The following is a 19,433-nucleotide window of genomic DNA, read 5'->3' as shown; positions in this document are numbered from 1 at the left end:
TTTCAAGCTCGGGGAAGCTCGAGATCGACTCGAACTCCCGTTTTTCTTCATGAGCACAAGTCGAGCAAAGCCAAGCTTGGGCCCGGCTCAGCTCGTTGTCACCCCTAACTCGGCCAAATCAAGCTTGGTTAAATTTGAGGCGATCCCAAGCCAATATTCAAATTTGAATGTTATATACCAACTTCTTTTGCTACATTGCTAATTGTCTAAATTGCATTTTCTAACATAGATATTGTACTCAAGAACAAGTATAAATAAACACAACGAAAACAGAGTATATACACTTAGGTGCGCATTGGGTCCCCAAGGGTGGAGTCTAATGATTAAAACTTGGGTGATTCCCATGAAACTCAGGTTCAAGTCTCAACAAGAGCAATCTTGTAGAGTATTTATAGCCCGAGTCTATGCCTTATAAACTTCGAGCCTGTCACTCTCAAGGGGCTTACCTAGTATATGGGGTTTGCAGGCTATTCTTGTTGATGGGGCATATTCTGCACCGCTGACCGAGTCAACATATTGAGCAAGGTCAAAGATATCCACAGCAAAGTCAACGACTTAGACAGTCTAGCCGATGCAGTCCATCGGCCTGTCACCTGGGTCTCGGCCTGGCAACTGGCCAGCCGGGGCACATATCCGCGTACTCACATCCAAGACCCTCGGCCGGCCTGCCACGGGTCCATCGGCCGAGGGCAGAACGGTCTTTCCACCTGCTAGCCACTTGGCCACTACGTGACAAAAGGTGAAAGTCTATAAATACTCCTCAACCTTCATTGAGGAAAGGATCCATAATTTAACCTAAGAATCACTATTCATCTGGTAATATCTTCCTTATCTCTCTACAATATATGCACTAAGCCAAGCAATAACTTACCTCTCTAAGTTTACTGACTTGGGCGTCGGAGTGAGTACGCTCGGCCAAAGCCGAGCCCTCAGTTTGTTCATCGTTTCAGGAGACCGCAAGGAGGATTCAAGCAAAGACGCCATTCTACAAGCCACGGGTGGTAACAATACTTGCTCTGGAATTAAACCCGGAACAATTGGCGCCGTCTGTGGGGAAAAGACACTAGAAGCTAGTCACATTCATTCCCAAACAAAAAATAAACACAAAAAACCCACCCCAAAAGCTAAGAAGATGTCAAAACAACAAGAGGTATTCGTAAGCGACAAAACCGAGTTACACCAAGATGATACCTTCCAAAATTCTGGAGTTGCGCAGCCCTCCACCGGCGGGGTAATCCAACCGGAATTCGGGATGCCAAATATGCTGGATACACCGCTGCCCGCCGACCAGGTCACCATTATGGGACACGTGGTTGATGCAGCAAAACTGAAGATGCTCCTGGACCTAATTGGGAGTACGCCGGCTCACACTGTCACGCCGACAAGAGCGGTGGAAACCGTCCAGGAGACCAGGGCCCAAAATGTGACTCCAAGAAACTTGAACGGAGCATTAGGCGAAGCTGACCCTGTCAAGACACCGGAGGAGCCCAAAGTGGTCGTGGTAGACCTAAGTCCTTCTCGCACTCATGAGAGGACCGCGTCGCCGCGGCACAAACGAGGCACACCCCGGAGGAGCGAAAGAAGCCCAACTCGCCAGAGTTGGAGAAGAAGCCCGACTCACCAAAGTCGGAGGAGAAGTCCTTCTCGCTACGAGGAGAGAAGCCGGACTAAGAATGCGAGGAGCCGATCGCCGCGTGTCGTTCGACATGTGGTCAGACAGCCCCTCAGTGCCTATGTCCTTGAAACCGCCGTGCCAACCAAGCTGAAGTTGCCGGCGCTCACATACAAAGGAGATAGCGACCCCACCGACCACGCCGAAACCTTCGAGTCGTACATGTCGGTGTGGGAGCAACCCAACGAGGTCTGGTGCCGAGTCTTCCCAACGACCTTGCATGGGATGGCTCAAAGTTGGTACAAGGGACTGCCCGATGGCTCGGTATACTGTTACGCCGATCTAAGGGACGCCTTCTTAGCCCAGTACTCTTGCAATAAGAGAAAGGCCGTAGAGACATCGGATCTCCTGACTATCAGACGGGAGGGCGGCGAGTCTGCGAAGCTATGTGAAGAGGTTCGACGCGAGGTTCACAGATTCGGGAGATTAATCCCGAATCGGCGGCCTTCGATCGATGAAAGGCCTCCCAAGGGGAGCCTTAAAAACGAGCTCATCAAGTGCGGCGGCCCGACCTTGACGCCGCCGAAAGTTGGCGATCAAGCCATTAAGGTGGAGGACTATCACAAAACCCGGGTAGGCCCAGCGAGGCCGAACCCTCGAAAAAGGAGAGCGCGGGAGGACAACCGGATGAAGGACGCCGTGACAATAATGGGCCACGGTCCGATGAAAGACGCCGTGATAACAATAGGTCACGGTCTGACAAGTCCGCCAGGAAACAGAACTCGGCTGATGCCGGGGGGAGTTCGGGAACGTACTACCAGCAGCGGTACAAAGATCGCACTGGTCGTATCGCCGCCGAAGTTTTCGCCCGAGCAAAACGAGGGCGAGAAATGGGAAAGGCCACCCAAACCAAAGGGGACGGTGACACGAGCGATCTTGTGAGTACCACGGCCACACCGGTCACCTTATCGACAACTCGCAGGCATCCGAAGAATGCCATTGAAGAGCGATCCGGAAGGGGAGCCTCGCAAAGTACGTTGCCAAAGGCCAAAAAACTGACGCCGGCGGTTCAGACAAGAAATCCGTCTTTGAACGGATAGGAGTGATCCATGTTGTCATCGGGGGCAACGAGAACGGTGGGTCCGCTCATGGGCACAAACGGCACCTGAACGAGCTGTATCAGGCCATCAACTTTGTGCCCAACACAGCGGTCCCCGCTTCCAACATCCCCGACATGACTATTGGGAAGAAGGACTACGCGGGAGTCATCGCCCCTCACAGCGACCCACTTGTAGTCCATTTGGACGTATCCAACCACCTGGTCAAGAGGTGTCTGATTGACACAGGCGCCTACACGAACATCATGTTCAGGGAATGCTTTCTCAACCTCGGTCTGAAGGTTGAAGACCTAAGCCCCTGCACCAGCCCACTGCACGACTTTTGGGGCGGCTGGTACCCCCAGGGGTCAATGATCAGGCCGGTGATGTTCGGCAAGGGGTATGCGGCCAAGAATGTCCTAGCCGAGTTCGTGGTCATTGACGGCTCGTCCGCCTACAACGTTCTCATAGGCCGAGTCACGCTAAGCGAGGCTGACGCGGTGATGTCCATCCGGGCCCTGACACTGATGTATGTCTCGGACCGGGGGGAAGCGCATAAGCTCGTCTCCAAGGACGAGAAGGACGAAGTGGTCAATATCCAGATATCTGCTAGAGGGTGCAACATGCAATCCTTCAAAGTGGCGAAAAAATCAGAGAAGGGAAAAAGCCCATCCTTACAACAAGAGGGCAACTTCATGGAGGCGACCGACGGCTGACTAGGGAGGGTGCGTCTTTGATGGGCCATGAGGACACTGACAACCTCGGGAAAAACTCTGTATAGCGGCGGAGGTGTCCAAGACAGTTGTGGACACCCCGACGCATGTTTAAATCTAATGTAGAATAATCCAAGTTTTTCATCAAAGTGTTCATTTTTCCATAGTCGTCACCAAGAGGTAGACGCCGTCGCAGTCACTCCAAGTGGTAGACGCCACGGCCGTCATCATCAAGAAGTAGACGCCAGCTCACACTGTCACACCGACAAGAGCGGCAGTCTACATCAAGAAGCAGACGCCGGCTCACACTGTCACACCGACAAGAGCGGCAGTCTACATTAAGAAGCAGGCGCCGTCGCAGTCACCCCAAGTAGTAGACGCTACGGCAGTCACCCCAAGAGGTAGACGCCGCAACAGTCACTCCAAGTGGTAGACGCCACGTTAGTCGCTATCAAGAAGTAGACGCCAGCTCACACTGTCACATCGACAAGAGCGGCAGTCATCAAGAAGAAGCAGACTACCGTCGCAGTCACCCCAAGTAGTAGACGCCACGGCAGTCACTCCAAGAGGTAGACGTCGTCGCAGTCACTCCAAGTGGTAGACGCCACGGCAGTCTACATCAAGAAGCAGACGCCGGCTCACACTGTCACACCGACAAGAGCGGCAGTCTACATCAAGAAGCAGGCGCCGTCGCAGTCACCCAAGTAGTAGACGCTACGGCAGTCACCCCAAGAGGTAGACGCCGCAGCAGTCACTCCAAGTGGTAGACGCCACGTTAGTCGCTATCAAAAGAACGCCACCACACTGTCACATCGACAAGAGCGGCAGTCATCAAGAAGAAGCAGACTACCGTCGCAGTCACCCCAAGTAGTAGACGCCACGGCAGTCACCCCAAGAGGTAGACGCCGTCGCAGTCACTCCAAGTGGTAGACGCCACGGCCGTCATCATCAAGAAGTAGACGCCGGCTCACACTGTCACACCGACAAGAGCGGCAGTCTACATCAAGAAGCAGACGCCGGCTCACACTGTCACACCGACAAGAGCGGCAGTCTACATCAAGAAGCAGGCGTCGTCGCAGTCACCCCAAGTAGTAGACGCTACGGCAGTCACCCCAAGAGGTAGACGCCGCAGCAGTCACTCCAAGTGGTAGACGCCACGTTAGTCGCTATCAAGAAGCAGACGCCGGCTCACACTGTCACACCGACAAGAGCGGCAATCACCCTCAGGAAGCAGACGCCGCGACAGTTACGGCCAGCGCAGTTGATACTCGCAAAAGCGATCAAAACGCCTTAAGAGCGTTTAAACACAGTTGGGATGCGCACTCTAGACTGCCTCGACCAGGCCGAGGCGGAAGCAAAAAGACAACTCAGACGAAGACGAAAAAAGACCTCGGCCAAGCCAGAGGCAAAGTGAAGACGCTAAGTACAGTTGATACGCTCAACTATTAGCGCAAGGAAACTCAAAGCGAGGTAAAGACCTCGGCCAAGGCGAAGGCAAAAGAAACGAACTCTTATTAAAAATGATAACAAGTTACAAGTGAGGAGCATACAGACGACGGCCGTCCCCATAGGGATAAGCCAAAACACAACCTACCAAAGTTGTACAAAATACAGGGAAAGAAAAGCAAAAAGTTACAAATATGTCATTTGAAGCGCCAAAAGATGGCAGGGAGGAAGGGCTTAATAATTGGCTCCCGAGCAGTGGGCTATCCGAGACGCCGGGTGAGCCCGGTGACGACCGCCCGTCTCCCTATGCTCGTCTTGCTTGCCATCACCGCGGTAGCAGCATCTTCTTCGATGGGCAACCCGGCAGCGTTCTTAGCAGCCTCAGCTTCAGCAGCCTCAGCTGCCCTCATTCTCTCAGCTTCCTGCTTGGCCGCCTTAGCCTTCTCAGCAAGGGCCGCTTTCTCCGCGGCCGCCTCTTTCTCTATCTTCACCCTCACCGCCTCCTTGGCCTTCTCCTCCACGGCTTTCTCCTTAGCTTCGAGCTTATCGTCAAAAAGCTCGTCAAATTTGCCCCAAGGAAGGGAACCATCAAGAGGAAAGAGCTCCCCAATCACTTCCCTGGCAGCTTCTTCGGCCAGATCCCGGTATTCGACACACATGTTAGGGAGCATGACGGTTTGGAGCATCTCAATGTCCTCCTCCTTTTGCCTGATGATGGCCTCTTTGCTCCGGATCACCTTCCCCTGGACACTGGCGGTCCCCGATTCGTTCCTCTGCTGGAGATAAAGGTCGGCGTGCCTCTGAACAAGGTTACACTTCTCCAAGACTTAGCAGCTTCGGCCGCCTTGACCTCGGCCTTGACTCTCTCAAAGAAGGACCTCCTTTTCAGCGTCCTCCCTGAGTTTTCTCTCAGCCAAAAGCGCCCTCTCAGCATCTCCCCTAAGCCTCTGCTCATCGAGGAGATCCAGCTTCGCCGACACGGCCACCTTCTTAGTGGCATTAAGCTCAAGAACGGATTGAGCCACGGCTTTCTCCTGCTCTATGATACGAGCACCGGTCAGCTCGTTCCACCTCGCCAGCTCCTTGATCAGCTTCGTGCCTTCCACTATAAGCTGGGAGACGGAAGCCTTCTGGGATGAAGAGCCAATGGTGACCCTTTGATCACCAGCCTGCACTTGCTGGGAAGCCTTCTGGGATGAAGAGACAATAGTGACGTTTTGATCACCAACTGCGACGGGCTCTTCTCCACTCGCTGCTCATTAAGAGCAACGGCCGGCAACGAGTGATCTGCACGAAATTCAATTAAAGCATCCATGTCAACATACATGGACATACCGGAGAGCCTGTCATCGGAAACGTCTAATAAACCGGTTAAATCTGGGCCACGGGATAGTTATGTACCGTGCTTGGCCTTCTTGGCCGGAGGACGCATTTCCTTGCTGACAGCAGCTTCAGCAGTAGCCGGAGCAGGCTCATTCCTCTTACGAACAAGGGGAGATCCCTCCGCATCGGAGTCACCATTGGTAATGTCAACAATTTTCACCGTCTCCTTCTGGACTGAAGGGATGGGAGGTGGAACCGGTGTCGACGCCGTCGCCGCCGAAGACTTTGTTTTCCGTGTCCGGCGCGCCATGCTACCAACAACCTTCGCCTGGGCCGCCTCCATATTCAAGCCCTTCAGCTGTTGCTCCATGAGATCACTCGGCGACGTTCTGCGGTCATGGGCTAAAGCCTTAGGGTGCAAATCAGCAACGGTCTTATCCTTGTTCAGCCCCATTCTCCGAAGGATATCCTCAGACAGGTCCGGTCCAAAGTGGTCTGCAAAGGAAACAAGGCAAGAGTTAAGTAGAAGAAATAAATAGAAGTTCAACAGAAACGTCGAGAGCAGAGATGGGCCTCACACCGACCCCACTCACCCTGCGCTAGGGCCGGTATGAGGCCGACATGGCAGAGCGGCTCATCCTGAAGAATGATCTGCGTTGGGGGAATCCATATTTTCGGCACCCCCTTGTCCGCCTCAAAAAGCCTCATCGACAGCTTCTCATCCGCCTTGAGAGGGACCTTGCTGGCGTCCATCTTAAGCTTTTTCCGGGAAACCCATCTGTCATGCTCCGCCTTAGTCTCGCACCGCAAATTAACTTGGTCTTTGAAAAAGAAAGGCGGCGGATAGTCATTTGGCACCTCAACATACACCCACCGATCTTTCCAGCCTTTGCAGGAAGAAAGTTTATCAACGGAGACGTAACCCGGCTCCATTTGCACACTATACCATCCGACGCGACCAGAAAACGACGGCTTGAGGTGGTGAAGCCGACGGAATAAATTTACCGTTGGAGCCTCTCCCTTGAAGAGACAGAGCCAGACAAAGCCGACTATGGTCCTAATGGCCAACGGGTGCAGTTGGGCCACGGCGATGTTCATGGCCCTAATGATGGCCATAACATACTCATTCAGCGGAAACCGGAGCCCGTACTCCAAGTGCCGCATGTATACGCCGGTGCAGCCCGGTGGGGGCAACAAACGGCCTGACCCTCCTCAGGGACAATAATTTTGTATCCCCTGCCAAAGTGGAAATGGCCCTCGAAAAATGTCTCGCCGGAACAACTGGCGAACTTATGGGGTCCAAGCACGGTCAAGACGGACCTTACAGGCGTCACCGTGATCCATGACGTACTGCCTCCCCTCATTAGGATGAGCCCTTCCAGCATCATCACCAAAATCATCACCGAAGTCATCATCATCATCATCATCCTCCCATTCCTCCAAAATTTGAGGATCAACTACGGGGGGAGGAGACATAGGGCCCCCAAATCTTATCGGGATGGCATCCAGTATCCCCTCCTCATCAAGACGCGACGGGGAACCCCCCGGCGCAGAAGTGCTAGTCCCGGCATCGGCAGAAGACATGTTCACAACAATTACTTAACAAAATAAGAAGTGAGAAAATTTGTTTGTTTACCTTGAAGAAAAACACTCGCCGGAGTAACAACTCTGAAAATTAGAAGACAAAGAAGCCCTTGAAAGTTTAGAAAGAAGAAAATTTTGGAGAAAATGAAATTGGTGGCCAAATTCACGGAACAACTGCCCTATTTATAGGGAAAAGCCCATGAAGAAGGACCAATCAGGGCACAGCCCATGAAGCGTCAGCCAATCAGCGAACAGACACGTGTCAGACATGCAAACACGGAATGTCAATCGTTGCAACAGTTGAACGTCAATCAATGCAACAGTGACCAAGCGTCCTCAACACGCCCCTTCACATCTCTTTGCCTATTCATCTTCCTCAACAAATTCCTAGGTATCTGCTCTCCGCCGGCCACATGATCAACCAAGCTAGGAAGCACCGGCCTGGAGGCAATCAAAAACAACCGGCACTCTCAACCCTGGTCTCGGCCAGCGTCACCTTCTTTTCCACATCGGATGCCCTTTACACATCCATGTGGAGGGGGGATATGGTACGGCCTAAGAAGAGCCAGGCCGAGGTAGAAGAAGCCGATACAGAAAAAGTTTCAGAAATTACTTGCGCAGAATATACGCTCAACATACATCGGAGCCCATACCACGACATAGACTACGCTGGGGGCAAATTGATGGGGCATATTCTGCACCGCTGACCGAGTCAACATATTGAGCAAGGTCAAAGATATCCACAGCAAAGTCAACGACTTAGACAGTCTAGCCGATGCAGCCCATCGGCCTGTCACCTGGGTCTCGGCCTGGCAACTGGCCAGCCGGGGCACATATCCGCGTACTCACATCCAAGACCCTCGGCCGGCCTGCCACGGGTCCATCGGCCGAGGGCAGAACGGTCTTTCCACCTGCTAGCCACTTGGCCACTTGGCCACTACGTGACAAAAGGTGAAAGTCTATAAATACTCATCAACCTTCATTGAGGAAAGGATCCATAATTTAACCTAAGAATCACTATTCATCTGGTAATATCTTCCTTATCTCTCTACAATATATGCACTAAGCCAAGCAACAACTTACCTCTCTAAGTTTACTGACTTGGGCGTCGGAGTGAGTACGCTCGGCCAAAGCCGAGCCCTCAGTTTGTTCATCGTTTCAGGAGACCGCAAGGAGGATTCAAGCAAAGACGTCATTCTACAAGCCACGGGTGGTAACAATACTTGCTCTGGAATTACACCCGGAACACTTGTATACCCAAGAGTTTACCCGGTGCACACCAAAGATAACAGTTACGGATTCTCAAGTCACGAAAAATAAAATTAAAATAAATAAAGGTCGTATTAATTTGGTCGTATTATTTTACATAGATAGAAGTCGACGCTTTTGGATCTAGCATTTTCCTATTTTGAAATCTTCAAGCGTTTACCTAATCCATGTAATTTTCTTGACTTTAAAAGTTTGTTTTTAAAGAAGGGTGTTGATTGGTTGAAACGAAATGATAGAAACGAAATATAATCTACTCATAATCACGCAACTAACAATTATAAACTTGCTCTACATCCAAATTAACATTTCTAATCGAAGAAATTGGTTGAAATCGAGAGGTTTTTGCCTTTTTGGGTTAACAATGGAGAGATTAGGTTGATTTTTAGTTAGGGGTATACAAATGGAAAAAAATGTGTAAAAAGTATTACGTTGAGTAAAATGTGTACTGCGAAAATAAATTCCGGACCTGCTTTGATCTTTTTAAATCCAGAATAAGCTATTCAGATCGAAGCAATAATACGTAAACATGGCGTGGTCGTGGTGACATTTTAACACATTTCATATTTGTTGACCTAGTTGTTCAATATCTAAATTTAAGTAGATATTCACTATTACCCTTTACGGACCATTTCTATGAGGAATTAAAATAAAACTGTGCTATTTTTTTTTTGAAGGAAAAAATGTGCTAATTTAGGGGAAGTAGTAAGAGTATTATTCTAATGCAAATTGACTGAATTTAACTAGATCGAAAAATCTTAATCATGTATTTGGAATTTGACAAAACAATACCGAAAATATCGTTAAGAAAGAGATAATGAAACCGTGGCTCATTTGACCGAAAATGTCTTACTCTAGTATATTACCTTTATGGCTCATTTGACACGCTAAAAAAAATTGCTCGTTGTGAAAACATATTAGAAATAAAGTCTCCTAAATTCTAATATGATGCGTGGAGCCGCGGACTGATATTACCAATCGCCAGCCTGTGAGATTTATGTCAATTAGCTTGTTAATATATTTTACAATTATAATAAGATTAATTATAAGTTACAACTTGTATTTCCAAAATGACTAGATTAATTATAAGATGGTAGAAGGGTCACTTTCTGGAGGGACCCATGGCTAACGAGGGGACCATCTTTCCGCCTTATAATTTCGCCGGCCGGGGGAGAGTTTGAAAGCAAGGTTGCGGACTGGATGTTAGGTGGACCAAAGCGGTGGGATGTTGAAAGACTACAGCAGGATAAATTAATATGGCACTAGGAGAAAAATGGGAGATACACTGTAAAGACGGGTTATCATTTCATACAATGGAAGAAAGAACAACGAGAAGGAAGCGGCTGTTTAAGTGAGGTTTCAAAAGTGGGGAAAATTATGGAAGATTCATGTCCCACCAAAAGTAAGGAGTTTTGTGTGGCGAGCCTATAAAGGAATAGAACAACAATATGTGCCAAATTTCTCCATGTGCTTGGCGGGGTCCTCTCCTGCTTTTCCTCCAAACAAATTTCGTTCTACTAGGCTTATGTAAGACGGTTTGATCTCAAAAGCCCCTTTATCAGTGGTAGGGAGCTTAAAGCCTTTAGGAATAGAATTGTTGGACCTGGAATTTTGCACTACTGACAGGATAGAATTCTACACTGGCCTGACGATCAAGGTAGGTTCGACAGGGTATTTCGAGATTGACACCAGTTGCTGAGCCTAGACTCCCGCATCATCTTCAAGATCAAGTTCAACCCTGGCCTGACAATCAGGGTAGCTCGAGCCTGGCACCAGGCAGGAGAGGACAACGGTCAAATGTAAGGTCAACATTTGACTAAGTCATGGATAATTATATAAGATTACTACCACTTAAATATGGTAATTAAGATCATATTAATGATGAAGATTTGGTCATAAAGAGGAAGCATTAATAGGCATTAATGCACAATTATGGAGCAATTAAGACCGCATTCAAGAAGGCAATTAATGACACAATTAATAGAGAATCTTTGTCTTTAATGGAGAATAATTACCAAGGAGTTTCTACCATCCAAAAATCACTATATATAGAAGACAAGGAAAAGCTCATGGATCATGGAATATTCGGAGAACATACACAACACACCCTACACAAGAATACATACTACAAGTTAAACAATACTTAGAGATTATATTACAAGCAATGGTTGGGAAGAGCTTAGGAAATAGTTGGGGTTAGGGATCGGGTTGCCGTGATTGGCAAGGTGGGCCTGTGGTGTTGCGTGGTGTGGCGCTGGTGGTGGGGTATGGTGTTGGCAGTAGTTGGGTTCAGGAAACACAACGGTTGGGAAGAGCTTCCTGAACAGAGAACAATTGGCTATCACATGGCCTGTCTCCCGACACCATTGGCATCGACCTCGAAAGGGACGAGGGGCAGGAGGGTTGGTGGAAGCGTTTGGGTGAGGAGGCGGCTGGTATGGTGCGGCTGGTTGTTGGCGATAGGGGCCACGGTGGTTGTAGTAGTGGCGATATGCGGGGTTTGCAGACGGTGTAAAGCGGTTATGAGTGGTGGAGGTGTCGTGCTTCATGAGAAGTTCGTGTTGCAGTAACTTCTCATGAAGTGCCTCAAAGGTGATAGGCGTACCACGAGCACGAACAGTGGTGATGACGGGTTTGTAAGATTCATAGTCAAGGCATTTTAGGACTTGAGCGATGATACCCTCAGGGTCAAGAATTTTGCCCATAAGGGCGAGTTGATCGACACAAACTTTGATGGAGTTCATGTAATCTGAGACTGTTTGATCCGTGGTTTTCACTATGTTGTCGAATCGTTCTTTTAGTTGCATTATTATGTGTGCCCTTGATGGGTTGGCGTAGGTGTGGGCAAAGATATCCCATGCCTCTTTTGCGGTTTTGGCCCTTACGATTAATGGTTGAAGGGCGGCAGTGAGGGTACCCATAAGGGCTCCAAGAATGAGTCTGTCTTGTTTGAGCCAACTCAAATAAGCCGGATTCGGTTTTTTCAGTTTTAGTCTCATCAGAGATGGTTTGGGATGGTGGTGTGATGTCTCGGTTCCGTTAACAAAACCGAGAAGACTCAACCCAAAAAAGAATGTTTGTGAGTTGAAAACGCCAAGCAGTATAATTTAGGGCATTCAATTTTACGCAATGGTTGAGGTTTAGTGATGTTAGCGGTTTCGTAGTCTCATGAGGGTTGGGGACTACGGTTTCGTTGGTGATGGTACCTGACATGGTGACTGGTGGAAGAGAAGAAGTGGCTTGCCGTTTGAAAGAGGTGTTGCGGCGAGGTAGGAGGTGTTTGGATCGATGACCTTTTGATACCATATAAGACTAGGTTTTTGTATTAAACTGATTGTATATTCAAATGAATAAGGGTTACAAGTATCTATATATATATATATATATATATATATATATATATATATATATATATATATATATATATATATATATATATATATATATATATATATATAAGAGTTTTTTTCGAGCGATCCGAGAGCGTCACATCATCAAAAATCAATTTAGGAAAGTATAATTTTTGATGTAAAAAATAAAGTGGAAAATCTTTTAATTATTATAATATGTATATTTCCTAAATTATATTCAAGTGATATTTCCAATTTTTATATCAAACTTTTACATTTCATTTGGCAAAAAAATATCGTTAAAAAAATTATGAAAATAATATAATTAGCTTTGTGGTAAAAAATGTTATTATTAGAGTATAAATTTCATATTATTTGCACATATTAAAGATGTTGTACTTCTTAATATGTAAAATTGTGTAATTTTTAGTATGTTTTGTCCCACATTGGAAAATAACGTAGGTGTGGTGAATATACTACATATAAATAGTAGAATTGTCCCACATCGAAAGATTAATATAAGGGGATGCGATCATATGATTATAAATAGGAGACATATTTGGAACTTATGTATCCACCCAAAATTTGTTGAGTCTCATAAATATTGTTTTAAAGAGCTCTTAAGATTTTCTATCATTATCTACCGATATGGCGATATGATATAAAAAATAAAGTGGAAATCGTAAATCAAAAAATACAAAACTAAAGGTTTTACTAATTGTAGTCTCCTGACACAGTACAAAACTAAAGATTTTACTAATGGTTGTCTTCTGAATGCAGTAATAAAGCGTTAATGAGTCGTTATATGTACGATGTAGATATCCCTATCTAATTAATGATTGAGACTAAGTGGTTTTACCTTTAAAGAAAAATAATACGTATACAGTAGTGGTTTTTTTAAGAAGAGACATGTAATTCTTGGTATGTTATATCTTTCACATTGAAAAATAATGTAGGCATGATGAACATACTATGTCTAAATAATTAAATTATGTATCTCACATCGAAAGAATAGTATACGGTAGAGTGATTCTATAAATATAAATATGAGGGGTCCTTGAAACTTAGGTATTAACCCAATTTTTTTTGATATAAAAAATATACTTTTTAGTATGTTATATGTCCCACATTGAAAAATGATGTAGGTGTGGTGAATATATTATGTATAAATAATAGAACTGTCCCATATATATACATTTTCTATATTATATTAAAGTGATGTTTATAATTTTGATATAAAAACTTTATATTTCATTTAACAAAAAAATATCGTATGAAAATTATATAATCAGATTGTGACAAAAAAATGTTATCATTAGATTGTAGATTTTATTGCCATTTCGATCTCATTATTAAATCGGGTTGATGTCAAAGTAGGTACAAAAAAAAATGGTGTATTTAGTATGTTATTTGTCTTACATTGACAAGTAATGTAAGTGTGGTGAATATACTATGTATAAATATTAGAATTGTCCCACATCGGAAGATTACCATAAGGCAAAGTGATCTTATGATTATAAATAGAAGTCATAACCAAAATTTTTTTGGAAAAATTACAAATAACCACCATGTATTTGCGTATTTTTACAAATAACCACCTTGTATTTCTGTTTTTACAAATAACCCCCAGACTTTCATGTATACTCCCCAATCACCACCGTATATTTGATCCGAGACTCGTTTTTTATATTTTCCGACTCTTTAATAAACGATTTATCTAAAATACCCATATTACCCAATGTACTTCAACAATACTGCTTCCCTATTATTCCTTTCTCCCCAAATCATCCCCAATCCCTAAATCCCCAAATTTATGTGAAATAATTACCAAATCCCAAGTCATTTCTTCAAAGTAGTTCATCGCTTCTAACAACCTTCTGTATAACAACTCTTTTCCATGTCCCCTTGTGGTGGTTTCTTATGTCTAAACTTGGACATGGGATCAAATCGATTGAGATCAGCTGTAAATAAAAACTCCACATTTTGCACGCTTCTTAATTACTTAATCATAATCAAGATTCCACTGAACAAAACCCCAAAAACAAATTCACTTTTTTTTTTTCATTAACTCTCTTGAGCATTGCACAAAAATCTCAAAAAAAGTTGAGTTTTAATCATCTGGGTATTGCATAAAACACTCAAATTGTGGTTTTTTAAAACTGGGTATTGCAAAAAAAAGCATAAAGTTTCAATTTTTATACCGAAAATATTGAAAAATATTAAGATAAAAATGGGGAAGGTTTTGGAAGGATGTTAGTGAAGCATTTACTAATATGAATAATGGCGTAAGTAGCTTTTGAATGTATGGTTGGTGTTAAAAAAATGCAATTTTGGAACATAGGAAATCTTTCATGGATTGTGTAGAGGAGAAACAGTTGAAAGATGTGGCTTTTTCTTCATCATCATCATCATCAATGGTTGTTGCAGATGATAAAGCTAATGCTTTTAATTAGGGATTCAGGGATGATTTTGGGGGGAAAAGGGATAGGAATATGTAGTATTGTTGAAGTCTATGGGGGTAATATGGGTATTTTAGATAAATCGTTCATTAAAGAATCGGAAAATATGAAAAACGAGTCTCGGATCAAATATACGGTGGTGATTGGGAAGTATACATGAAAGTTTGGGGGTTATTTGTAAAAATAGAAATACAAGGTGGTTATTTGTAAAAATACGCAAATACATGGTGGTTATTTGTAATTTTTCCAATTTTTTTGATTCTCTTAAGTATTGTCAGAGAGAGCTCTTAAAAGAGTTTGTATTACTGTCTCTAGAATAAAGATCTCTAACCTAAGTTAATCTTTGGAAAAAATTTTAGTTATTATATATAATATATACTCTGTATTTCTTATTTTATATTCAAGTGGTAATCTGGGAAAGAAAAAGGTGAACACATGGGTATCATTTGTAGAAACTAAAAATTAGGGGTATCATGTGTAATCTATCAAAGTTCAAGGTTACCATGAGAAATTTCCAATATTATAATGATATAGTAGTTAATTAAATTTTCATTTAAAAGAGAGAGAAATCTGTACCAATAAAACAATAAAAGTGGTATTATTTTTTAATTTTTATTTTATTGTCACGCTATCAAACTTAACGTCCATTTAACAACCTTTACATTAGGGGGTACCATGGGCAAAAAAAATGGAACCTCAAGGGTACCATAGGCAGATTCTTAAAAGTAGGGGTAACATGGAAAATCTGACAAAATTAAGGGGTAGCACGGGAAATTTCCGTATCTCAATTATGATAAAAAAAATTGAAGAAAAACAAAATACAAATATTAATGGAGAGTACTTGATCATATTATTAAATTTAAATATAACTATTAGATAAATGAGTAGCAATTGTCCGTATTCGGTATTCAGGATCTGGTTGGATGTCGAACTAAGTGCCAAAAAAATGGTGTAACTTTGAGTATGATATTTGTCCCACATTGAAAAATAATGCAGGTTTGATGAATATATACTACCTATAAATAGTAGAATTGTCCCACATCAGAACAATAATCCAAGTTTGGTGAATATATCTATATATATATATAAAAGAGAGTTTTTTCGAGCGATATGAGAGCATCCACATCATCAAAAATCAATTTAGGAAAGTATAATTTTTGATGTAAAAAATAAAGTGGAAAATCTTTTAAGTATTATAATATGTATATTTCTTAAATTATACTCCATTCAAGTGATATTTCCAATTTTTATACTCCGTATCAAACTTTTACATTTCATTTGGCAAAAAAATATCGTTAAAAAATTATGAAAATAATATAATTAGCTTTGTGTTAAAAAATGCTATCATTAGAGTATAAATTTCATATTATTTGCACATATTAAAGATGGTGTACTTCTTAATACGTAAAATTGTGTAATTTTTAGTATATTTTGTCCACATTGGAAAATAAGTAGGTGTGGTGAATATACTACATATAAATAGTAGAATTGTCCCATATCGAAAGATTAGTATAAGGTGATGTGATCCTATGATTATAAATAGGATGCATATTTGGAACTTATGTATCCACCCAAAATTTTTTGAGTCCCATAAATATTGTTTTAAGAGCTCTTAAGATTTTCTATCATTATCTACGATATGATATAAAAAATAAAGTGGAAATTGTTGGGAACTACCCGGGAAAGAGTTAAGAACATGAAAAAGAAATCAAAAATAACTAAAGGTTTTACTAATGGTAGTCTCCTGACACAATACAAAACTAAAGATTTTACTAATGGTTGTCTTCTGAATGCAGTAATAGAGCGTTAATGAGTCGTTATATGTACGATGTAGAGATCTATATCTAATGATCGAGACTAAGTGGTTTTACCTTCAAAGAAAAATAATATATGTATACAATAGTGTTTTTTTTAAGAAGAGACATGTATTTCTTGATATGTTATATCTTTCACATTGAAAAATAAAGTGGCATTATGAACATACTACGTCTAAATAATTAAATTATGTATCTCACATTGAAATAATAGTATACAGTAGGGTGATTCTATAAATATAAATAGGAGGCATCCTTGAAACTTAGGTATTAATCCAAAATTTTTTGATATAAAAGATATAGACTTTTTAGTATGTTATATGCCCCACATTGAAAAATAATGTAGGTGTTGTGAATATATTATGTATAAATAATAGAAATATCCCATATATATATACATTTTCTATATTATATTAAAGTGATGTTTATAATTTTAATATATTATGTATAAATAATAGAAAATTATATAATTAGATTGTGACAAAAAAAAATTATCATTAGAGTGTATATTGTATTGTATTGTATTTTCTCATTATTAAATCGGGTTGATGTCAAAGTAGGTGCAAAAAAAAATGGTGTACTTAGTATGTTATTTGTCCTACATTGAAAAGTAACGTAAGTGTGGTGAATATACTATGTATAAATATTAGAATTGTCCCACATCGAAAGATTACCATAAGACATGGTGATCTTATGATTATAAATAGAAGTCATAACCCAAAATCTTTTGATTCCCTTAAGTATTGTCAGAGATAACTCTTAAAAGAGTTTGTATTACTGTCTCTACAATAATGATTTCTAACTTAAGTTAATGTTTGGAAAATCTTTTAGTTATTATAATATATACTATGTATTTCTTATTTTATATTCAAGTGATGTTTCTAATTTTTATATAAAAACTTTTAAATTTCATTTGACAAAATAATGTCGGTAAAAAAATTATGAAAATAATATTATTAAATTCATGGTAAGAAATGCTATCATTAGAGTATATATAGATTTCATATAATTTGCACATATTAAAGATGGTGTATTTCATAGTATGTTATATCTCTCACATTGAAAAATAATATAGGTGTGATAAATATACTACATATAAAAAATAGAATTTTTCCACATCGAAATATAGCATAAGGTGGGTGATTCTATGAGCATCCTTGGAACTTAGGCATCAACCCAAAATCTTTTGAGTCGCTTAAGTATTGTCTTGGAGAGGTCTTAAAAGTTTATATCATTATATTTTCTACCTATAGATTTTATATGTCCCATATTGAAAAATAATGTAGGTGTGGTAAATATAATATGTTTAAATAATATAATTAGAATTGTGTTAAAAAATATTCTATCATTAGAATATAGGTTCTTATCATTTGCACATATTTTAATTATGATAAAAAAAATAGAAAAAAAAAACGTCCATGGTAGCATGTGTAATCTATCAAAGTTCAAGGTTACCATGAGAAATTTCCAATATTATAATGATATAGTTAATTAAATTTGCATTTAAAAGAGAGATAATCGTACCAATAAAACAATAAAGGGGGTATTATTTTTAATTGTTATTTTATTGCCACTCCATCAAACTTAACGTCCATTTAACAGCTTTTACATTAGGGGGGTACCATGGGCAAAAAAATGGAACCTCAAGGGTACCATAGGCAGATTTTTAAAAGTAATGGTAACATGGAAAATCTAACAAAATTAAGGGGTACCACGGGAAATTTCCGTATCTCAATTATGTTAATTTTTTTTGAAGAAAAACAACGTACAAATATTAATGGAGAGTACTTGGTCATATTATTAAATTTAAATATAACTATTAGATATAATGAGTAGCAATTGTCTGTATTCGGTATTCGAGATCAGGTTGGATGTCGAACTAAGTGCAAAAAAGATGGTGTAATTCTGAGTATGTTATTTGTTCCACATTGAAAAATAATGCAGGTTTGATAAATATATATTACGTATAAATATTAGAATTGTCCCACATCAGAAAAAAATTCCAATTTTTGTGAATATATTACTTATAAATAGTAGAATTGTCCCACATCGAAAGATTAGTATAAGGTGGGGTGATTATATGATTATAAATAAGAGTTAACCCACATATATATTAATCTTTTATTTTTTTTGAAAGAGATATTTTAACAATATGTAAACAAATCATTACACATATAATGTAAACATTAAATGCTTATAACGTTTTTTTTTGCATTATAAATAAGCTAATTACCCTGTTGCAACGCACGGGCATTCAAACTAGTTACTTATAAATAGTAGAATTGTACCACACCAAAAGATTAGTATAAGGTGGAGTGATTATATGATTATAAATAAGTTATCCCACGTATATATTAATCCTTTATTTTTTTTGAAAGAGATATTTTAATAATATGTAAACATATCATTAGACATAGTCTCACATAGAATATAAATATTAAACCCTTATAACGTTTTTTTTTTTTTGCATTATAAATAAGTTAATTACCCCGTTGCAACGCACAGACACTCAAACTAAGTTAATGTCGAACATTATTAATGGAGAGTACTTGATCATAGTATTAAATTTAAATATAAATATTAGATATAATGAGTAGCAATTGTCCGTATTCGGTATTCGAGATCTGGTTGGATGTCGAACTAATTGCAAAAAAAAAATGGTGTAATTCTGAGTACGATATTTGTCCCACAATGAAAAACAATGCAGGTTTGATGAATATATACTACGCATAAATAGTAAAATTGTCCCACATCAGAAAAATAATCCAA

This window comes from Silene latifolia, chromosome 7 (genome assembly GCF_048544455.1).
Source record: "Silene latifolia isolate original U9 population chromosome 7, ASM4854445v1, whole genome shotgun sequence".
Lineage (NCBI taxonomy): Eukaryota > Viridiplantae > Streptophyta > Magnoliopsida > Caryophyllales > Caryophyllaceae > Silene > Silene latifolia.
The sequence above is the reverse complement of the archived record's forward strand: the minus strand, read 5'-3'. Positions refer to the sequence as shown.